Source organism: Ranitomeya variabilis, chromosome 2 (assembly GCF_051348905.1).
Source record: "Ranitomeya variabilis isolate aRanVar5 chromosome 2, aRanVar5.hap1, whole genome shotgun sequence".
Classification (NCBI taxonomy): domain Eukaryota; kingdom Metazoa; phylum Chordata; class Amphibia; order Anura; family Dendrobatidae; genus Ranitomeya; species Ranitomeya variabilis.
In genome coordinates this window covers 579,991,548-580,013,183 of record NC_135233.1, presented here as the reverse complement: position 1 = coordinate 580,013,183, position 21,636 = coordinate 579,991,548, and positions in this window count along the sequence as shown.

Genomic DNA, 21,636 nt, shown 5'->3' with positions numbered 1-21,636 from the left:
CCACCCTGTATAATGAGAGGTTAGCAAAATTGGGCTTGTTTAGATAAGAAAAAAAAGAAATCTCAGAGGCGATCTCTTTGAGAAATAAATAAGACAGGTGACTTATTTTTTCCAAAGACCTTGCAAAGTTTTGAGGGGTATTCAATAGAAAAAAGTGTCTTTATGGTGATTAACTATAAAACAATCAATATACAAAGATTTAAACTTTTGAAATTAGCTCCTACATATGGATACCATACCTTAGAAAAACAAGCGCTGTCCTTTATCTGAGCGGAAATTCAATGGCCAATTTGTTTTTGTGGGGGTTTTTTTGCTTTTGTTTCTTTTTTTCTCTTTTTCTGTGTTTTTTTTTTAAAGCAACATAACACTGAGTACTTTACATCACATCATTACATTACAATGCTAATTAGATGTCGGCAGGTGTCGAGTGTCTCTGTATACCTGCATTAATTAAGTGACGTTAATGACGGGAAGAGCCAGTGATGAGCATTTGTAGAAAAAAATAAATAAATAAATGAAGAAAAACAACTGCTGCCGCCCATGGCTATGAATCAATTCCAATTAAAATCTGTTTTGTTTGATTATTATACCCAAATTTACTATATTCCTTCATTACATTTTTAGATCTCACTATGTTCTATACCTCTCCTATGAATGCAAGCGCAGGTATTTGATGAATTTATATACAGCCTGTTTACGACAGTAAAATTTTTCCTTTTTGCTCTTCAGTTTTTTCCTTCCTCTTTAATTTTTTTCATTGTTGCATCTATATAAGGAATATGTGAGTTTATTTTTTCCTGGAGGAGTTGTAATTTTGAATGACATTATTCATTGTATTATACAATGTGTTAAAAAAATGAAAAAAAAATCTAAACGCAATAAAATGGTGACAAAAACGCAATTCTGTTTTTTACAGAATTAATTATGCGGTAAAAATTACCTGGAGACAAAGTTTCCGGTCAACACTAATATGGTAATATCAGACTTGTAAACTTTTTTTTTTATTTAAGAGGTGAAAAAAAAATCTGAAATTTGTAAAAAAAAAAAGAACAAATTAATTTGTGTCGCCATTTTTATTTTTGTTTTATTTTGTGTATTAAGCTGACTTTTCAATCGATACTATTTTGGAGTATATACAATAATAATCCAGAATTTTTCGGTCACTCATTAAACAAAATGCAATTGAAAGTGATAAAAAATCACTTTCTATAGGATTTTTTAAGGGGAGGTGGGGTGACCGAAAAAATTCTGGATTTTTATTTTATTATTTATTTATTTTCTGCATTATAATATTATGTTATGGGATATCAGACTTTTTCAAATGCAGAGATACCGAATCTATTTATTTTTTAATTTCTTTACTTTTATAGTGGAGAAAGAGGCTGATTAAAACTTTTATTTTTCTAAAAAAAAAAATCAAACTTTTTTTTACATTATATTTAAATTTTGAACCAGCAATCATTTGATTTCTTGTTCTTTATGCTGCAAGATCACAGTATTGCAGTAGTTATGTAAAAATGAAGGTCACTAATGTAGCCCAGCCTGTCTGAGGACTGTCTGATGGATGTGGATACCACTGTTGGGACCTTTGTGTATCTCAAGAATGGTGGCACCATTGTGCGCCTATGGCCGGGGTCACACTAGACCGTAATACGGACGAGTGCTATGCGATAAAAAATCGCATAGCACTCGGCCCAATGTTAATCTATGGTTCAGCTCCCATCATCCGATATTTTCTCCACCGTATTTCGGATCCGAGGGAACTCGCAGCAGGCTGCGATTGTCAGCGTATCTCGGCCGAGACTCGCCAATGCAAGTCTATGGGTGCGAGAAAAAATCGGATTACACACGGACCATGCGTGTGCATTGCGAGAAATACGGAAGACTTCTCCAGGTGACAGGAAATTGAATCATCCATCATCAGGAAGCTTTGGCATGCTAATTTATGGCCCACGCTGGATTGCAAAGCAGGAAGCACGCCTCCACGGAGTGTACTGTGTAGCAGCATGGCCAGGCATATTAATGTTGAGATGCTGATTGCTCTGGTCCATGATAGACCAGAATTATGGGACCAACGCGACGCACATTATGCGGACCGTGCACGTAAAGACGCAGCATGGAGGGCAATCTGTCGCCACATGTTCCCTGATTTTGATGAGCGACCTCAAGCGGTTCAGCAAGAAATTTGTAAGTACCATCCTTTCCCCAAAAATGTGCTGTAACATTTTTGTCTTGATAAAAATAGGCATGAACACATCATATGTGGTGTGTTTAGGAGTGATGTAAATGTTCCAAGCTCTTGGTTGAGGATACAAAAACATTAACAAGACACACCAATATGGTTCCAATATAGTAGCTAGAGTCCTTTCAGATCTTACCAAGGGAGTTTTATGTTCCCTTAGGCTCCAGGGCCTGTGTGTGCTTGCAAACCCTGGACCTGTTGTAGTTATGTGCTTGGCCAGCATGGTGGCTCAGTGGATATGAGTCCTGGGTTCAAATGCCACCAAGGCCAAAATATGCAAAGAGTTTGGATGTTCTCTCCGTGTTTGCGTGGGTTTCCTCTGGGCACTCCGCTTTCCTCCCACAATCCAAAGACATACTCATCGGGAATTTATATTGGGTGACAGCAATGATAATGTTTTTTACAAACTGCAGAATATGTAATCGTTGTGTAAAACTAAAGATTCTTTATTATTATTTGGTATTCCACAAACAACTTTTGCTTCTTTGCAGTGAATGATGTCACTAGCCGCTGGCGGAGTGGCGGATCAATACCGGAGGGAACGTCAAGTTTCTGGGCGGAGTGGTGATGCAGCACCGAAAAAAAGAAAATATCTGTATTTTGATAGGCTGAATTTTCTGGCCCCGGTGATGGAGCTCAGACCGTAAGTGGATGCATGTCCTAAAAAATTATACACATCTTCTAACGTGAATATGTTTCTAATTTTTTCCTCTCTAATCATTTGTGAAATACAGAACAGAGTCCAATCTGACAGAAAGAGAGACTGCATCTGACTCGGAGGTGGTGATTGACCCCATTGGTGAAGATTCCGAAATGGCTGGACCATCAGGGCAAGCACCAAGCAGCAACCAACCACAACCAGCAGCAGCGTCTTCTGCCACACAGGAGGCCAATCCAGAGGTTGAGGAAGGAGGCCAGAGCAGCAGTCCAACCTTGGCTCTGGATACATCACCACAGCCTACTACCAGACCAAACCGTACTTCCGCAGTCTTGCCCGCTATTTACGGCCCATTCCACGCTCGCTCAGGCTGCGGACCAGAGGTTGTATCCAAATTGTTCTTGATGCGGCCACACCCCCAAACAAGCCCATTCGTTTGTTCAACTACCTAGAACAGTGGCAAATGTCACCTACAAATGTTCTGGCGGTGCAAGACCTTCCAGAGGAACCCAACCCAACAGTTGCAGCACACCCCTTGCCACGTATCGCTCCACAACAACAGCCTGCCCAAAACACACAACAACAACCAAACAGGCCAATTAATGATTATCCATCCAATGCCCAATCTGACCACTTGAACAGACACATGTTTGGAGGCTGGTCCCAACATGTGTCTGCTCGACATGGCCATATTGGGGGGTATGACCAAATGGGTCAATACAGTACACAGGACTTTATGCCGTTCTATCCTCAACATCCAGTTGTACCGCACACTCAGGATCGAAACTTGCACCAACACCCTTCATATATATCTGCCATACCACAGGTTGACAGTCTGGTTGGTCCACCACCTAGGCCAAGTTCAGCACATGCTGGACCCCCGCCATCACCATCGCCACCCCCAACCTACCAGAACCTGTAAGTTTGTTTCCAAAAGTTTCAGGAAGTCATTTATGTTATTTCTTTTTGTTTTTGGCGCCATTAGCCTGTTCTTTGTTCTGGTTGACTCTGGTTATTAGGCCGAAAATTACATATGATGTTAATATGTTTTGGGCAAAGATATATATGCTTTGATCAGTAAAAATGTTGGTCAAAATATAAGTGTTGTGTCTTCTTAGGACTACAAAGATGATGTGGCAACTTCAAAACTTTTTGGGAAAGGAAAAGTAGAAACATAATATACAATTCACACATGAACATTAAGCTGTTTATTAACTAACAATATCAAGAAATTCTAAAGCACAACAGCATTGTCTTGCCAATCAGTCGCTCCCTCTGCTGACACAAAATAATTTGTTAACACATCACGAACTTGGAGGCCTGAGGGCTGACGACGAGAAGGAAGAACACGTGGAGTAGGCAATACAGTATTAGCATAATCAATTTCAACAGCAGCAGATGATGGGCAATCATGGTATCTAGTAAAGTTGTGAAGAACAACACATGCTTTGATGACACCATTGACATTGCCTTCACTCAGTTGTATTGCGGACTGAAGTACCCGCCATTTAGCAGTGAGAATGCCAAATGAACACTCTACCAGACGGCGGGCACGTGAAAGGCGCAAATTAAAAATTCTACGCCGGTTGTCCAGGCCTCTCCGTGGATATGGCCTCATGACGTTCCTGGATAATTGAAACGCCTCATCTGCTACCATCATGTAAGGCACCGCATCTAAATTCGCCCCTGGTAGGTTACTTGGGGGTGGGAGATCCAAATCATTGGTGCGCAGCCGCCGACCCATTAAGGAAGAACTGAAGACTCTAGAGTCTCCAGTTCTCCCATAGGCCCCAATATCGACAATTATAAACCTGTAGTTGCTGTCGACCAGGGCCAACAGCACTACAGAGAAAAACTGTTTATAATTATAGAATTGGGTCCCTGAGCCCGGCGGCTTACGCACACGGATGTGCTTTCCGTCCAGAGCCCCAATACAGTGCGGAAACTGGCAGGTGTCCTGAAATCCTTGGGCAATCCGTAACCAATCGGACCTTTTCGGCTCAGGCATCACCTCTTGATGGAGTCTTCTCCATATTTCCGTGCATGTATCCCGCACAATTCCAGAAATTGTAGATTTCCCGAGTAAAAACTCTAAATGCAGTGCCGCATATGATAGTCCAGTGGCAAGGAAGCTAAAAGAAACAAGAGAATTTGTTTACAATACAAATTTAAAACATTACAGTGGTCTCTGGGCCAAAACTCCAATTAGCTAAATAATATGGCATGATTCCTCAAACATTAAGGACAAGCGATGGCTTTGAGGTTAGATTTGCTTAAATAGTCCAACTTTAGCATAAATTACGGTATTTTCAGGAGTATCAGACAAATTTTGAACCCCTGAAAATCTTTTGAAAAATCGGGGGTCGTCTTATACGCCGGAAAATACGGGTATGTTGAAGTTTAGGAACCCTTTAAATAGCTACTTTTCACAATGAGTAATAGCATTACACACAAATCTTTTTTAGAAACAGAGGATTGATACATACCGTAAAGTAAGGATAAGGCGCTCCTCTGCGGAAATGGATTTTCGCATCCTGGTGTCCTTCTTGGTAATCCCCGGTCGCAAAATCTCCAACAAAATATCAAACGTTTGGATCCGCATCCGACAATAGTTGAAGAACTTGTCTGGATTGGTCCTCAGAGCAGCATACAGATGTTTGAAATGTCCTTTCTTGATCCGTTGTTTCATAAGTGGATGTACCCACATCCGTCTACGCCTCCTCGGATCAACAATTACTGGGTATGGCTCTCCAAAACGATGGGAAAGTACCCAGTTGTAAAGCACACGCTCTGTGGTGTTAAAAGTCAGTAGATCCGACATGTTGCTCATCAAGCAGAAGTGCACCAACACAAGCAGGGACTCTGCTGCCTTGATTGGTGGCTGCCACCTGTTTTCTGGCCCTTAAATAATGTTCGGGGTGATGATTTAAATTTTTCCAGGTGGAAAAACCGTTATATGTCCATTTTGCAAGCTTGCGAGAAAATCTCGGCATACGGATGCCATACGGATGTCACACGGATGTCACACGGATCATTTGATGCGAGGAAATCGCATCCTCGCACTGCACACGGATCACTGTTTTTGAAACATTTGTGCGATTCTCGGCCGTGAAAAACGGACCGTTTTTTTATACGTTAAGTGTGTCTCCGGCCTATAGCAGAGTAAAGTTGGCTGCGCATGCATGTTTTTGAGCATTATTTTGTATGGGAGCTCCAAAAATTGCCGAGTGGACATTATTGGACATTTATGGAACATCCTCAATTTACTATCCTAGTCCCGTGCCTTGTTGGTACCATCCCCGCACTTGCCCTTGCACACATCAAGCCAGGCACATGCCGGGTCATCACTTCACCTTAAAGAGATGTTCTACTAACAATCCAAAGAATAGATGGCAACCATGGAGAATGAATGGAGCAGCAGCGCTAATACTCGACCCCCTGTTCCATGTAGACAGGCTATAGATGTGGTCCTATTCTTGAGATTAGTAGGCTTCTTGGTGATCAGATCTCCACCAGTTAAGAAGGTATCTTCTATGTTGCGAATAGATGGCAACTTGTCGATCTCCTAATGAGAATGAATGGGGCAGCAGTGCAAATAATGGACACTTGTCCCATGTAAGAGTATAGAGGTCCTCCCGTTCTTGAGATTAGTGGGCTTCTTGGTGAGCAGATCTCCACTAGTTAAGAAGGCATCATCTATCTCATGAATAGGTGACAACTACTTACCAGAATACCCTTGAAATTAGCCCATAAGTGGCCATAAATTGCCCATATATTTTTAGAAAGAGCCCAAGATTGTGCTGTCCACCAAAGGCGCTTAAAAAAAGTAAACAGTCCAACAAAACAGAGAGGTTTATAGCAGCCCACTCCCAAAAGAGAAGGACCCCAATAAACCTTCACCCATCACATCACTCTGAACCAGAAGCCCACAGAAGTCTACAGCAAGAGACAGGGATCATTGGCCTCTCCTCAGAAGAGCCAGTCGTGATCCCAACATCCAGCTTGTCTCCCACCCCTGAGGAACTGGGAGATCAGTCTAGATTGGTGTTTAGTGGAGGAGAAGAGCCAGAGGTTTGCAGGATGGAGCCAATCCTGATAGCGGTACATTCCATCTCATCCTTCCACACACAAAGAATTCTTTGTGACATTGATGCACGTGAAAAGGATGTGAAGGTTATTCTGTGTAAATTCCCAATCCTAGTCAGAAGGTCCGGAAGAAGTGTGAGTGATTAAGAACTCATTCAGACCTCCGATTTTTAACGTACAACAAAAATGTAACAATGTTTTTCGGTCATAGTTGCATCCGAGTGTTATCAAGAGTTTTCTTGTACATGAAAAAAAAGAAAAATAAGAGAATCTCTATTCTTATCTAGCAGTCTGTGAATGTCGAGCCGCACTCAGGTCAAAATCGGACGCGTCTCTGATTTTCTGCGGAACGCTCTGCCCATGATAAATCATGGACGTGTGAATGGCTCTGTATGGAGGTGTACCGAGTCAACAGTCCCTCTTGCGTGTCTGGGCCGGAACTGATGGGACTGTCACCAATATTCCAGGGGGAAGAGGTTCCTGACTGTGACAGTTCTGAACACCTGACTGATGGGGGTGGGTCCGAGATAAATAGCAGTGTGAGCGGGAAGAGGACACACTTGGCGGGAAACGAGCTTGTGAGCAGTGAGACGCTTGACTTCCTCTTGACGGACCCACGCCAGCTAGCTGTGCCTGTATTCCCAGGTAGCAAGACTGCCGACACATTCTACCCTCAGCACAGAGAGAAATCCACACTGGGTAGTGACCAGTATAGAGTGCATACCTTGGCTCCGCTCACCACCGCGGAGGCACCGCTTAGTCCCATCCTTGCGGTGCCTGCTAAAGACCGGCCTGTGCCTGTGTCTGCTGGACTATGTGCTGCTACTGCGGCCTTGTCTACTGAACCTTCTGCTTCTTCCACTGTGCCGCCGACCTTCATCTCTACCCCACCGTGTGCCCGGCTCAGGAGATCACGTGCCGATGGACCCGGAGGATTCGTCATCGCAAGGAGACCGTGCATCGCCTTCTGCAGGACCGGATCGGAGACATCTCGCGCCGCCGAGGGATCTTCCAGCCACCTTACTCCACCGCACAGAGACTGATAAGTGAACCTGTTATTATCTTCTGCATTTGACTTTCCCCATCCGCAAGTTCACATCCTTTCCCCCCTGCTTATAATATCACTGTTTGATATAAAGACCCTGTTAACCCTTGCTCTGTCTCCTCTGTTCCACTGCATCCTACGCACCTGCTAACATTCTACAGCTCCATAGACTATCATAGGTGCGAGTGTTATTCGTGAAAAACCATGTATAGGACTCGCATATGAAAAACGGACAGCCAAAAAGTAAGAAAGCTTCAACTGCTGTGCAAATGTGCCTAAAACTTCAGTGGGGTCTCATGCCCAAATAAGTTAAAGAAGTATTCCCATCTCCAAGATTCTATCCCAATATGTAGTAGGTGTATTGTCAATAGTATTATCAAATACCTCCAATTGGAAATGGCGTATAGTTCTGCTGATTAGCTATGTCGCTTACCCCCTGTCCAGGGCATTGCAGTAGCTTAGGTATGACCGTTCACATACTGACAGTTAGTTAATTAGTTTGTTGTTAATGGCCATAACCATGGATACCTAAGCTACTGCACATGGGGTAAGTGGCATAGCGAATCAGAAGAACTATACTACATTTCTAATTGGAAGTATTAGCTAATATTATTATTATTACACCTACTTCATATTAGGATAGGATCTTCAAGATGGGAATACCCATTTAAGGCACCCCAAGGTGAGGACACTACTGAACCTTAGGCTCTGAAATTATTCAACTGGCATTAATCATGGAGTTCGGGGGTCACATTACCGGATGTGTCACCAGATGTACATTATCAATCTTGTGCGTTAGTGGTCAATCAATATCATTGGCCCCGGACTAGTCAGCGGCTTGGAAGATACCGCACTTGATCTTAGCCAAAAAGTGGTCATCCGCCCATTAGCATACAAACCACAACCAACCCTAGGGGGACCACCTTAGTGACATTAGTATCGCCACCACCAGGTAAATATCTCTACCGAACACACCGATCCCAGGATGTATCCAGATAAAAATCTCGTAGAACAATCCGTAACTTCAGGCGAGCGTACCACCACCACCGCCGGTCTAAGTGATGATTATAAATGCGTGACTGCGCTACAGCGATTGCATATTAACCGAGCCCGGGGTCCAATTAATCATTACGCCATCAATATCTCATTTGCATAAAACTATTCTCTTTAAAGACTCTATGTATAAGGTGACAGGGTTACCTCATCGATTATGTAAATTCCACATCAAGCTTTACAGAAGCTGTCGGAAGAAATAAAAGGGGCTGTCTGTCGCGGGCAACTCAATATCAGACGCTGTTGGCAAATCCGACTGCAAAACAAAGCCGGAGAAATGATACACCGCTTACATTTTAAAGTAAAGTCAATGGGAAACAGACAGCTTTTTCATGCAAGATGTCGACTCGTAGCCGAGGAGTCTCGCTCCTGTCTGGATATGTGCATTACAGACTTTGTATGGTTTGTAAAAATAGAGGATTTTCCCATTTTATGCATTTATGGAATATACACGGGTTGTGCTGCCATTATTTAGGGAAAAGGATAGTCCTATGTTGAATGGTACGGTGCGAAATCCCTTCTTTTGCATGCTTTTTGCAACACCATACGTTGCCTAATAATTTTCACAATTAGGGTTTTATTAAAAATTTTGCATCGTTTGCCTTCTGCAGCCTTTGTATTGCCCAATGAGTTCCCTGAGAATCCGTCAGTGAGTTAATTTTAACTCTGACAAGAGAGTTTGTACATCTGTCTTTTCATTACCTCCTCTCAGCTGATTTATGACCACAGATAACATCACAGTTGTATGTGCAGAGACAAAAAAGAGTCTGAAAAAGCCAAAAGGTGCAAAATTTTAATAAAACCCGTTTATAAAAATGATTTTTTTTGTCCCAAATACATATATTTAACAGCTGACATGAACACTCGATTCTGCTAGGCATGCATGTGTCACATATGGGGAGAGGGTTTTAATGCACTGTCAGACACGTCTGATGGTGACTTATCTCCCCCGAGAACAAAAGGATCCATCTGTTAAAATCCAATATGTGCAAACAAGATTTCCCCATTTTTTTAACTATTTTTTTTTACTTATCACAATCAGTGTTTTAAAAAAGATATAGAAATATTGCAATTCTCCCACTGACCACTGGGGCTTTTTTAGATTCTAACTTCCTGTTGTTTCAGGAAACAATACATGTACATTAACCACAATTACCAGAATCTGAACCTATTTTTTGTATTGAAGCATCTAATAAGTGTGTGCAAAGGGCATGATGAAAGGAAGGGGGAGTAGAGTCAGCTGTGATATCACCTATCGTGATTGGTCACCTATCGTGATTGGTGGAGCTGTTACGATAAGGAGCCTGCTGAAAACTCTTCATGAAAGAACAGTATGAGTCTAAAAAAAAAAAGTACTAGTGGCCAGTTTGAAAATTGCAGGATTACTTATCCCTCTTTTCTATTTTTAATCAAGATCATAATATGAAAAAATAGTCAAAATGTAAAAAAAAATAATGAAACACAAAAACCTGTTTTAAAACAATGGGCAATTTTCTGATGATAGCTTCCTTTTAAAGAGAAATTTTTACCCTTTATATCCCTTATTTCCCCATTGAACACTCCTGGTACTTCTATTGCTTCACGTCATTTCGTACCTAGAGTCTCCTGGATTTGGTAAGATCCCCCAAAAATCTCATCAATATGGAAAGGTATGATGAATAAATATATAATATGACGGTAAATAAGTGAAACACATTACGACTGATTCTATATCACGCCACTGGACAGCACAATGAGCCGTTTTAACATTCTAGGTTGTATGTGTTTGCAGCTGCTTATTACAGATATATGCAAATTTTATGCAAATGCTCTATTATGCAGATGTGGAAAACCTCACCCAGTGCACCAATTAAAATAAGGACTCTGTAAATAAAGAGCAGCTCATTAAGCTTGTTAGGATATCGGTTTGCAATGGGTATTTTTTATATATATATTTTTTTTTTATTCTAGCCCGTACTTAAATACTGGAAGAAATAATGTCCTTGAGTCTCCGACGCAGTAAATTATAATAAAATTAAAAATTTACGGAAAGATTTAAGTTGTTAGTGGACATATTATGAACTTTTACACCTCAATAGGGCCATTTTGTACAGTGCTATAAGTTTTGACAATTTTTTGAGCCCCAATTTTTCAACCTTTATCAAAAAGGTCATATTAGGAAATTTTGGGTAGGTAGGTATACACACAGATAGCAAAGTGTTTCAGCAGGCCACAATATAGGTGTCAAATAAAACGGGTGTGTGAAAATAGACCTGCACAGATAAATATATCTTCAATTTTTACTTAATAAAATTTTACCCCCTTTTCAAAACGGATGTGATAAGAAATGCCAGGTAGGTGCACAACCAAAAATCCAGCACCTGCAGCAGGATACTGTGACGGTTTGGGATGTACGGATGTAAAATTTATCTAATAAAAAATAAGTGAAAAATAAATTGTTTGTGACACACTCTAGATAGATAGTTGCAATTAGGCCACGTTCACACTAGCAGTATTTGGTCAGTATTTTACATCAGTATTTGTAATCTAAAACTAGGAGTGGGACAATCCAGAGGAAAAGTATAATAGAATCACGTCACCACTTCTGTATTTATCACCCACTCCTGGTTTTGGCTTATAAATACTGACGTAGAAAACTCACCAAATACTCAATGTGAATTTAAACATCTGGTTTTTGGCAAAACTTTTTTATTTTCAAAACACAAATATTCCTCCTTCACAAGAAATACAGAAACTCAGTACAGTCACTTGTGACAAGCAAGCACACCGTCTCTGACGTGACTCCAATTTCAGATTTTTTTTCTGTGAAAACTATTGCACTGTCTTGCTTCTGCTTTCTAGTGCACTAAGAATGAAGGAAATTAAATTTGAAATTTTGATTGAAATGCAGCAAGAGAAACGCCAGCTACACCATGTCACTGATCAATAAGACTAAGGCCGGGGTCACACATGCGTGTTTTACGGACGTAAGAGCGCAGAAACTACATCCGTAAAACTCGCATTACATACGGCACAATTATTCTCAATGGGGCTGCTCCTATCAGCCGTATATTACGGATCCGTAATATACGGCTTTCTACGGCCGTACAAAATCGCAGCATGCTGCGTTTGTCAGCGTATTGCGCAAAAAAATCACCAATGAAAGTCTATGGGGGCGAGAAAAATACGGATTCCACACGGACCAGCAGTGTGACTTGCGAGAAATACGCAGCGGTGTTAGTGAAAAGTCGGTAATTCAATTGCCGGCTTTTCATTTCTCCTGCACAAACCCGACAGGATATGAGACATGGTTTACATACAGTAAACCATCTCATATCCCCATTTTTTTTGCATATTCCACACTACTAATGTTAGTAGTGTGTATGTGCAAAATTTCAGCGCTGTAGCTGCTGAAATAAAGGGTTAAATGGCGGAAAAAATTGGCGTGGGCTCCCGCGCAATTTTCTCCGCCAGAGTGGTAAAGCCAGTGACTGACGGCAGATATTAATAGCCAGGAGAGGGTCCATGGTTATTGGCCCCCCCGTGGCTAAAAACATCTGCCCCCAGCCACCCCAGAAAAGGCACATCTGGAAGATGCGCCTATTCTGGCACTTGGCCACTCTCTTCCCACTCCCTGTAGCGGTGGGATATGGGGTAATGAAGGGTTAATGCCACCTTGCTATTGTAAGGTGACATTAAGCCAGATTAATAATGGAAAGGCGTCAATTATGACACCTATCCATTATTAATCCAATTGTTGGAAAGGGTTAAAAAACACACACACATGATTTAAAAGTAGTTTAATGAAATAAACACAGCGGTTGTTGTAATAATTTATTGTTCTCGCAATCCATTTCCAGGCCCTCGCTTGGCAAAATAATAAACGCACAAGATACATACCTTCTGATGTCAGATCACGTCCCACGATGTAATCCATCTGAAGGGGTTAACTAATATTACAGGCAGGAGCCCTGCTAATGCAGCTGTGTGCTCGTGCTTGTAATTCCCCGGCGAATGAATGAAATGTAGGTCATTGACCTACATTTCCTTCAGTCGCGGTGATGCGCCCCCTGGTGGATGTCCTCATATGACCTGGAGCGTGGGAAAAAGTTCCCAGGCTGCAGTTCATGAGAACATCCACCAGAGGGCGCCTCACCGCGACTCAATGTAAGTACAGATCCTGCTTTCCTTTCAGCACCCGGAGATTACAGGCACGAGCGAGTGGTTTATCGCAGCTCGTGCCTGTAATATTAGTTAACCCCTTCAGATGGATTACTTCGTGGGACGTGATCTGACATCAGAAGGTATGTATCTTGTGCTTTTATTATTTTGCCAAGCGAGGGCCTGGAAATGGATTGCGAGAGCAATAAATTATTACAACAACCGCTGTGTTTATTTCATTAAAATACTTTTAAATCATGTGTGTGTGTTTTTTTTTAACCCTTTCCAACAATTGGATTAATAATGGATAGGTGTCATAATTGACGCCTCTCCATTATTAATCTGGCTTAATGTCACCTTACAATAGCAAGGTGGCATTAACCCTTCATTACCCCATATCCCACCGCTACACGGGAGTGGGAAGAGAGTGGCCAAGTGCCAGAATAGGCGCATCTTCCAGATGTGCCTTTTCTGGGGTGGCTGGGGGCAGATGTTTTTAGCCACGGGGGGGCCAATAACCATGGACCCTCTCCTGGCTATTAATATCTGCCCTCAGTCACTGGCTTTACCATTCTGGCGGAGAAAATTGCGCGGGAGCCCACGCCAATTTTTTCCGTCATTTAACCCTTTATTTCAGCAGCTACAGCGCTGAAATTTTGCACATACACACTACTAACATTAGTAGTGTGGAATATGCAAAAAAAAAGGGGATATGAGATGGTTTACTGTATGTAAACCATGTCTCATATCCTGTCGGGTTTGTGCAGGAGAAATGAAAAGCCGGCAATTGAATTACCGGCTGTTCACAGATATCGCGCTGAATGAAATCTAAATACAGAATATATATATATGTGTCTCAATGACATATACACTCACCGGCCACTTTATTAGGTACACCATGCTAGTAACGGGTTGGACCCCCTTTTGCCTTCAGAACTGCCTCAATTCTTCGTGGCATAGATTCAACAAGGTGCTGGAAGCATTCCTCAGAGATTTTGGTCCATATTGACATGATGGCATCACACAGTTGCCGCAGATTTGTCGGCTGCACATCCCAAAGATGCTCCATACAAGGCAGGATGGATCCATGCTTTCATGTTGTTTACGCCAAATTCTGACCCTACCATCCGAATGTCGCAGCAGAAATCGAGACTCATCAGACCAAGCAACTTTTTTCCAATCTTCTACTGTCCAATTTCGATGAGCTTGTACAAATTGTAGCCTCAGTTTCCTGTTCTTAGCTGAAAGGAGTGGTACCCGGTGTGGTCTTCTGCTGCTGTAGCCCATCTGCCTCAAAGTTCGACGCACTGTGCGTTCAGAGATGCTCTTAGGCCTACCTTGGTTGTAACGGGTGGCGATTTGAGTCACTGTTGCCTTTCTATCAGCTCGAACCAGTCTGCCCATTCTCCTCTGACCTCTGGCATCAACAAGGCATTTCCGCCCACAGAACTGCCGCTCACTGGATTTTTTTTCTTTTTCGGACCATTCTCTGTAAACCCTAGAGATGGTTGTGCGTGAAAATCCCAGTAGATCAGCAGTTTCTGAAATACTCAGACCAGCCCTTCTGGCACCAACAACCATGCCACGTTCAAAGGCACTCAAATCACCTTTCTTCCCCATACTGATGCTCGGTTTGAACTGCAGGAGATTGTCTTGACCATGTCTACATGCCTAAATGCACTGAGTTGCCGCCATGTGATTGGCTGATTAGAAATTAAGTGTTAACAAGAAGTTGGACAGGTGTACCTAATAAAGTGGCCGGTGAGTGTATATATATATATATATATATATACTGTATATATGTTTTCCCGAACATTTGAGCACATAAATCCATTAGATGTCGGTTTTGCAAGCCTGCGCGAAAATCTCGCAGTACGGATGCCATACGGATTACATATGGAGGATGCCATGCGCAAAATACGCTGACACACCCTGACTACGGATCACTATTTTGGGAACATTTCTCCGTATTACGGCCGTAGTACGGACGTATAATACGTGGCGTATTGTCTTACGCCAAGTGTGACTCCAGCCTTAGCTGGCACCTCTCCTATCTCACTAAATCTATGAATTGTATTTCAGTATTAGGGCTCATGCACATAACCGTATTTTCTGTCAAAACATCAGATCACACTCAGACCAATATTATTCTATGGGGCCTTGCACATGCCTGATTTTTTCCTCGGATATAATATGTCTTTGGAAAAAAATGTAGCATGCACAATTTGCATCTAATATTCGGATTACACTTGGCCATGCAAGTCAATGAGTGCGTTAAAAACATCAGACTTCACTCGGATGACATCTAAGTGCAGTCGGATTTTAACGACCTGACAGAATTGAGAAGATGGAGATTTTTTTTTTCTATCCTCTCCTCACCCCAGAAAATTGGATCAGAGTGTGATTTACATGATTGACCAGATTCTCTCAGATGAGAGAAAATGCACTCATTTGCACCTGCCGTTATTCGTAAACTATTACTCTCATCTTCTTAAATGCTAGAGTTATGCAACATGTTATTGTCTGGAGTGTAATTGTGTAATGTTTTTGTGCTTTCTCTTCCTATTTCTGTTGCTGAGCTATGAGCTCTGGCGTGGCACCTGATATGGCTGCTGCATTCCCTGCCTCGGCTTTTAAACAGGCTATGATAGCCTTTCCTGATTGGCTGCGCTATACCACGTGATACTACAGTTGTAAGGCATTGTAAGGTCACACCTTGTGACTGATGCAATCTTCTGCAATGTATAAAACTATATCTTTTAGGCGATTCATGTGAATTGAAATGCAAATTAGTTAAATTCGCCTGGAACCTGCGAATTTCATAAAACTGGAAACAAATTCCATTTGTAGCAAATTGATTCTACTAAAAACTAATTGGGGTTAAATAAAATGTATAAATGGTCACATTATCACAGATGACAAACCCTTCTCTCCTGTCTGAGCAATCTCAGCGCTGCTGCGTCCCTGTATATATTGTGTATCACCCAGAGCTGTTTTCGCTAGCAGAAATCATCACATTAGTCACACGGATCCTGATGATATCATCTTGTTTGCTACTTATAGTCAACAACTCTGTACAAACTGGAAGCTTTTTTGCCCTGGAGCCAATGTAAGGGAACACTATAAATCATTTCTGTACCAAAGCCTTCCCGTGTTTGTAAATATGCTGTAAATTACTCTTACCGTCACGCCGAGACTAGACAGAGATTGTTGCGGGCACTAATGATTCCCAGGGAGCTTCTCCACAAAAGAATGCACTGGTGACCGACTCCTGGAAACTCAGCCTTTTTTTTTTTCTGGAGTGGCAGCAAATGCATGAGTGGCAGAAAGTTTCCTATATGAAGGTGGGGATATATATATAAATATATATATATATATATATATATATATATATATATATATATATATATATATATAATTTTTTTTACCATTATTGAGGTCAACTCAATATTTCAGTTTCCGAAAATGAAAATTACAGACTCCAAAATGAAGGAAAGAAAAACCTGAGACGCCTAAGGGTAAATTTGAGTTGCCCATAGCTCCCCAGGGGCAGGTCTAAACTGTGTGCAGAGCTATTTGTGTGTAATTCAGTCAAATTCTAATTGTAGCATTCATTAAACCGGGGCTATTCCCATGCCAACGTTCCAATCCCAAATCTTGCATAATGGTCCTCGAATTTGGGTCAGACGCATTTAACCCCTCAGGTGCTCAAGGAAGAGGGTGTCAGCGGAACCCATCACAAATTAAACACGGGGTTAAAATGTATTTGGCCCCTAATTACAATGCTGATACATTAAATCTACATCTCCACTTGCTGTCAGTGAATGAAAACTCCTGTTGCTTCCAGGAGCTGAAAATCTTTTTTGATTATCGCATAGCAGCATAGCTCACAAGAACAGAGTCCTGATCCATTTCTTGAGAAACTATCAACAGACCTATTCTTTAAATAACATTTTTGTGTTGCATATACAGTATTTGCAATGACAATTTTGTTATTTTTTCACAAGTTTTATTTAAAAAAAACAAAATTAGGGATCACGCAATTTTCATACTGGTCATTGGTTCAAAAAGAGTTTTCAGCAGACTCATTATCATCAGAGGAAGGGTTACAATGACAGGTAACATCTCTATGCACAACTCCACCAATCATAATAGGTGATGTCACAGCTGACCCTGCTCGCCCTTCCCTTTACAATGCCCTTTTCACACGCTCATTAGACGCTTCAATGCAAAAGATAGTTTTAGTGATGAGCGCGGGTGCTCGTTACTCGAGTTTTCCGAGCATGCTTCAGTATTCTCTGAGTATCTTGGTTGTGCTCGGAGATTTGGTTTGAGTCCCTGCAGCTGCTGATTTGCGGCTGCTAGACAGCCTGAATACATGTGGGGATTCCCTAACAAACAGGCAATCCCTGCATGTGTTCAGGTTGTCTAACAGCTGCAAATTATGCAGCTGCGGGGACACAAACATAATCTACGAGCACGCCCAAGATACTTGGAGAACACCCGAGCATGCTCGGAAAACTCGAGTAACGAGCACCCTCGCTCATCACTAGATAGTTTAAATTCAGGTAATTGGGGTTAACCCCTTAATCCCATATGACGTACTATCCCGTCGAGGTGACCTGGGACTTAATTCCCAGTGACGGGATAGTACATCATGTGCAGTCGGCTACGCTCACGGGGGGAGCGCGGCCGGGTGTCAGCTGACATCCGGCACTATGTGCCAGGAGCGGTCACGGACAGCTCCTCGCACATTTACCCCTGGAACACTGCGATCAAACATGATCGCAGCGTTCCGGGGGCATAGGGAAGCATCGTGCAGGGAGGGGGCTCCCTGCGGGCTTCCCTGAGACCCTCGGTACAAGGCGATGTGCTCACCTTGTACCGAGCATCTCCTCCCTGCAGGCCCCGGATCCAAAATGGCTGCAGGGCTACATCCGGGTCCTGCAGGGAGGTGGCTTACCAAGTGCCTGCTCACAGCAGGCGCCTGTAAGCCAGGAGCAGTGCACGTTAGATCGCTGATCTGACACAGTGCTCTGCAAAGTGTCAGATCAGCGATCTGTCACTATATAGTGATGTCCCCCCCGGGACAATGTGATAATGTAAAAAATATATATATTTAGATGTGTAAGAAAATTTAAAAAAATTCCTAAATAAAGAAAAAATAGAGGTCAAACGTTTTCTGTAAGTCTTCACAAGGTTGCCACACACTGTTGTTGGTATGTTGGCCCATTCCTCCATGCAGATCTCCTCTAGAGCAGTGATGTTTTTGGCTTTTCGCTTGGCAACACGGACTTTCAACTCCCTCCAAAGGTTTTCTATAGGGTTGAGATCTGGAGACTGGCTAGGCCACTCCAGGACCTTGAAATGCTTCTTACGAAGCCACTCCTTCGTTGCCCTGGCGGTGTGCTTTGGATCATTGTCATGTTGAAAGACCCAGCCACGTTTCATCTTCAATGCCCTTGCTGATGGAAGGAGGTTTGCACTCAAAATCTCACGATACATGGCCCCATTCATTCTTTCATGTACCCGGATCAGTCGTCCTGGCCCCTTTGCAGAGAAACAGCCCCAAAGCATGATGTTTCCACCACCATGCTTTACAGTAGGTATGGTGTTTGATGGATGCAACTCAGTATTCTTTTTCCTGCAAACACGACAAGTTGTGTTTCTACCAAACAGTTCCAGTTTGGTTTCATCAGACCATAGGACATTCTCCCAAAACTCCTCTGGATCATCCAAATGCTCTCTAGCAAACTTCAGACGGGCCCGGACATGTACTGGCTTAAGCAGTGGGACACGTCTGGCACTGCAGGATCTGAGTCCATGGTGGTGTAGTGTGTTACTTATGGTAGGCCTTGTTACATTGGTCCCAGCTCTCTGCAGTTCATTCACTAGGTCCCCCCGCGTGGTTCTGGGATTTTTGCTCACCGTTTTTTGTGATCATTCTGACCCCACGGGGTGGGATTTTGCGTGGAGCCCCAGATCGAGGGAGATTATCAGTGGTCTTGAATGTCTTCCATTTTCTAATTATTGCTCCCACTGTTGATTTCTTCACTCCAAGCTGGTTGGCTATTGCAGATTCAGTCTTCCCAGCCTGGTGCAGGGCTACAATTTTGTTTCTGGTGTCCTTTGACAGCTCTTTGGTCTTCACCATAGTGGAGTTTGGAGTCAGACTGTTTGAGGGTGTGCACAGGTGTCTTTTTATACTGATAACAAGTTTAAACAGGTGCCATTACTACAGGTAATGAGTGGAGGAAAGAGGAGACTCTTAAAGAAGAAGTTACAGGTCTGTGAGAGCCAGAAATCTTGATTGTTTTTTTCTGACCAAATACTTATTTTCCACCATAATATGCAAATAAAATGATAAAAAAACCAGACAATGTGATTTTCTGGATTTTTTTTACTCAGTTTGTCTCCCATAGTTGAGGTCTACCTATGATGTAAATTACAGACGCCTCTCATCTTTTTAAGTGGTGGAACTTGCACTATTGCTGAATGACTAAATACTTTTTTGCCCCACTGTAAATCAAACCCCCCTTCATGACCCCCTTAGTTAGGGAAAAATAATAAAATTAAAAAAATGTATTTATTTCCATTTTCCCAGTAGGGTTAGGGTTAGGGTTAGGGTTAGAGCTAGGGCTAGGATTAGGGCTAGGGTTAGGGCTAGGGTTCGGGTTAGGGTTGGGGTTAGAGTTGGGGCTAGGGTTAGGGTTGGGGCTAGGATTAGGGCTACAGTTAGGGTTGGGGCTAAAGTTAGGGTTAGGGCTGGGGCTAAAGTTAGGGTTAGGGTTGGGGCTAAAGTTAGGGTTAGGGCTACAGTTAGGGTTAGGGCTACAGTTAGGGTTAGGGTTGGGGCTAAAGTTAGGGTTGGGGCTAAAGTTAGGGTTGGGCTAAAGTTAGCGTTGGGGCTAAAGTTAGGGTTAGGGCTACAATTAGGGTTGGGGCTAAAGTTAGGGTTAGGGTTTGGATTACATTTAAGGTTGGGATTAGGGTTAGGGGTGTGTCAGGGTTAGGGGTGTGGTTAGGGTTATGGTTGGGATTAGGGTTAGGGGTGTGTTGGAGTTAAGGGTGTGGTTAGGGTTGGGATTAGGGTTAGGGGTGTGTTGGGGTAAGGGGTGTGGTTGGGGTTAGGTGAGTGGTTGAGATTAGGGGTGTGTTTGGGTTAGGGTTTCAGTTACAACTGGGGGTTTCCACTGTTTAGGTACATCAGGGCTCTCCAAACCCGACATGGCATCCTATCTCAATTCCAGCCAATTCTGCGTTGAAAAAGTAAAACAGTGCTCCTTCCCTTCCGAGCTCTCCCGTGCGCCCAAACAGGGGTTTACCCCAACATACGGGGTATCAGCCTACTCAGGACAAATTGCACAACAACTTTTGGGGTCCAATTTCTTCTCTTACCCTTGGGAAAATAAAAAATTGGGGCCGTAAAGATAATTTTTGTGAAAAAATATGATTTTTTATTTTTACGGCTCTCCATTATAAACTTCTGTGAAGCACTTAATGGGTCAAAGTGCTCACCACACATCTAGATAAGTTCCTTAGGGGGTCTACTTTCCAAAATGGTGTCACTTGTGGGGGGTTTAAATCTTTAGGCACTTCAGGGGCTCTCCAAACACAACATGGCGTCCCATCTCAATTCCAGTCAATTTTGCAATGAAAAGTCAAACGGCGCTCCTTCCCTTTCCGAGCTCTGCCATGCGCCCAAACAGTGGTTAACCCCCACATATGGGGTATCAGCGTACTCAGGACAAATTGTACAACAACTTCTGTGGTCCAATTTCTCTTGTTACCCTTGATAAAATAAAACAAATTGGAGCTGAAATAAAATTTTTGTGAAAAAAGTTAAATGTTCATTTTTTTTTAAACATTCCAAAAATTCCTGTGAAACACCTGAAGGGTTAATAAACTTCATGAATGTGGTTTTGAGCACCTTGAGCGGTGCAGTTTTTAGAATGGTGTCACACTTGGTTATTTTCTATCATATAGACCCCTCAAAATGACTTCAAATGTGATGTGGTCCCTAAAAAAATGGTGTAAAAATGAGAAATTGCTGGTCAATTTTTAACCCTTATAACTCCCTAACAAAAGAAAATTTTGGTTCCAACATTGTGTTGATGTAAAGTAGTCATGTGGGAAATGTTACTTATTAAGTATTTTGTGTGACATCTCTGTGATTTAAGGGCATAAAAATTAATAGTTGGAAAATTGCTAAATTTTCAAAATTTTCGCCAAATTTCCATTTTTTTTTTACAAAAAACACAGGTAATATCAAAGAATTTTTACCACTATCATGAAGCCCAATATGTCACCAGAAAACAATGTCAGAATCACCAGGATCGGTTGAAGCATTCCAGAGTTATAACCTCATAAAGGGACAGTGGTCAGAATTGTAAAAATTGGCCTGGTCATTAA